The 3253-nt window shown below is 44.6% G+C and overlaps 1 pseudogene; it reads right to left on the reverse strand.

The window, feature by feature from the left end:
• Window positions 1-6: 6 nt before the first annotated feature.
• Window positions 7-398, reverse strand: LOC102831570 (annotated as a pseudogene).
• Window positions 399-3253: the final 2855 nt, after the last annotated feature.

Raw genomic sequence — 3253 nt, forward strand, 5'->3', positions numbered from 1 at the left:
GAGAGACTCTTTCATCTTCTTGGTCATGGATGGGATGAGATGCATGTGGTCATCCACACATTTGGTCACACAGCTCTCCAGCTGCTGCTTCACCTGCAGCTCCTTACTCCCTGCATGCATTGAGTCTTTGGCTGTGTCATTGCAATGCATGGTACACTGGGCTAGCAGTCCTGGAACCTCACCAACTCACTGGTCACAAGGGCCTGTGCTTGAGCCAGCGGTGCATGGCAGCGTTCAATGCACTGGTGCACCTGTTGCATGGATACCTGGCTGTCCTCACAACAGTTGGCACTGCACCGGAACATGATGCCCTGCATCTTCCAGATGTTCTCTCTCTCCAAACTCTTCACTATGGTGTCAACTGCTTCTTGCACATGGAGCTGCTGCAGTTCCGCCATGGTGACTCCATGCTGCTGCCCTCGGCGCCGCCGTCCTTATAATCATTTTTCTGAATTCCTTCTCAGGTATTTCCAAGACCTGCCCTCCTTGCAAATGGAGTCCAGGTCTACCTCTACGTCATTTGTCTCAGACATTTTATCTTGTTTCTGGACATGTACTGATATGGTCATCTGCTTTTGCTTTATGGTCATCTGCTTTTGCTTCTTAGACAAGTTCAGTGGTTAGCTGTGGTCTTAATACTTAATTGAGTGTGTGTGTGGGGGGGGGGCGGTTATGCTTTCTGATTGCTTCCAGGTAGATGTGATCAGGAGGTGGGTTTCCCTTTTCACTTTTCTTATTGCTTAACTCAGAGTAACTTTCGCAGGTGTTGTCTGCCTCCCTGGTGTATAACAATTGGTATTGGTTCTTGCCTGTATTGTGGGGTTTTATAGGGTGTGATTGTAGCTTGACTATATGACAGCAATTGTTTGTTGTCTCTTCTTGGGTAATCCAGGGAGAGAAGAGCCCCCTAAAGGTAAAAGGGAAAACAAACAAAAAAGAAAACAGCAACAGGACAAAACAAAAACAAACAAACAAACAAAAAACTCACCAGATTGGAAACTATAGTCTAAAATCGCAGAAAAGGTTGAGGAGAGAGAGAAGAAAAAAAAAAAAATCTGTAGCCTAACGTAAGTATGACTTTAGTATTCTCTTTCAGCTTCTTGCCTTCAAAGCCACCTGATAAATTTCAAGATGCCACTGTTGGTTGTTAAGCTGTACCTCAGGATTTAATTTTCAGCCTGTTTTGTTTTTAGACTCTCTCCCACTGGCCTTTTCTCTATTAATAAATAGTTCATGGCCGGCTGTGAATATTTTGTACTTCTGGTTGGTTTTAAGCGGGTACTGGCCATTTAAATACTGAGATGATCTGTGCACATATGTGGCAGAAGAACCCAGCAGTGGTGGGGGTGGGGGTGTCCACTAGCTCAGGCACCCCCTCTAGTCATCAGAATAGAGGTGCACAGACAGCGAGAGGCCAATGAACAAAAACAAACCAAACAAAGTATATTGTCCACCTTTGCTCCGAGGTTCCTGTGGCGTTAGTCTGTGCAGGTCTGCTTGCTATCCTGGCTTAGTCTTGCTGTGTGGTCTCGCCCAAGTTGTATGCTCCAGCTGCTGAGCCTGGCAGGTTCGAAATACGAGATTTCTTGCTTTTGCTGCAAGTTCCACTAGCTATAAGCCTTCAAACTTTTAAGATATTCCTACCTATGTGGTTCAGAGTTTTGGAGCTCTTCCCTGAACCAACTTTGCCTGGTATTCTGTGGTATTGCTGATGGAGATCTTCACTGCACCTCTACCCTATCCACCATCAAGCCCCACCTCTCCTGTCTGCCTCTTTGCTGTACTGGGGTGGTCTGGATGTTTCTGTGATGCTAGCATCCATGCCTCCAGTATTTCAAATCACAGTGTCACACCAGAACAATATTAATGTACCCCAACTTGTTGCCACAGATACTTACATGCTTCAGTAATCTAAAAATTAAAACAGAAAAGAAAAGGAAGCTGGAAATGTGTGTTCTCATTGCTATTTGTAATTAGTCTGTATCTTCGTCTCACTCTGAGCTGTGTTGACTCCGCCCATCAGCTAATATCTGCCTGTAGTTTTGCCCTGTTGGAAATTTTATGCTTTATTTCCCAGTTTTTCAGAAGAAATAATTTTGATGATCATGTTAGCATAGAAGTGGGCAGAATACAACACATTCTTACAACTGCAAGGTCTGCAGTTCAAGCCCACTAGCCACTCCTTAGGAGAAAGAGGAGGTTATCTGCTCTCGCAAAGATTTAAAGCCTCGGAAACCTTATACAAGGGTCACTATGAGTCAGACTATAAAGGTCACTATGGAGTCCTAGGGTGGAGCTGTGGGCTAATGCGCTGGACTGCAAAGTCAGTTGGGACCACAAGGTTGGTGGTTCAAGCTCACCAGCTGCTCCATGAAAACCCTAGACAGGGTCACTATGGGTCAGAACCAACTTGCCGGCATTTCATAACAACATGAGTCAGAACTGACTCAACAGCATCTAGCAACAACCACATCATTTCTACAAGTGTGTGTGTGTGTGTGTGTGTGTGTATGTGTGAGATACATTCGCTATCTGCTCATTAACTTTCTGGCAGATAGTGAGATAGTGATTATGCGTCTCATTAAAATCTTTCCAGAATAGAGGCTGGACAGAGAAAGGCGAAGCAACATAACTATGTGCACATCAGCATTTTCCTTACAAAGCTCACATTAGGGAAGAGACGGTGAGGATTGCAGGAGCGGGGTCAGAATTGAATGGACTGTAGTCACCTGCTCATTCAAAGGGAAATGGTTCTACAGGTGCTAAGAATTCATTTCTTCAGGGGTAAATACTTCTGCAGTCTTAGCTGCTTAGGACATGACCACAATTCCCTCAACCCAGCCTAGTCAGATAGATGCCCAATTCCATGCAAACAACAAGTGGGTTCCTAAAGCTCACCAGAAGTGCAAGAGACTTCCAACCCAGACCACCCACAGTTAGAGATGCCGGAGACTTATGGATTATGGATTGCAATGCAAAAAGCATGTTTACAAGGTATTGCCATGACCTGTGAGATTCCACAAAGGCTTATGAAATGGTGAGAGGGCAGTCACACATCATGGGCATCCGTTTCCAAACAGCTTCCAGTGGGAGTCAGCTCCACTTAGGAACAAAGGTATTAATAGGTTCCACAGGAGTTTGGTGCGGGAAATGTTAGAGGCTGTTTCATAAATTTGGGCCCAGTACCAAAAAGCAATAAATCAGAGAATCATATTATATTCTCTCTCTCTCTCTCTCTTTTTTTAGTTTTAAA

Source organism: Chrysochloris asiatica, unplaced genomic scaffold, assembly GCF_000296735.1.
Source record: "Chrysochloris asiatica unplaced genomic scaffold, ChrAsi1.0 scaffold00281, whole genome shotgun sequence".
Lineage (NCBI taxonomy): Eukaryota > Metazoa > Chordata > Mammalia > Afrosoricida > Chrysochloridae > Chrysochloris > Chrysochloris asiatica.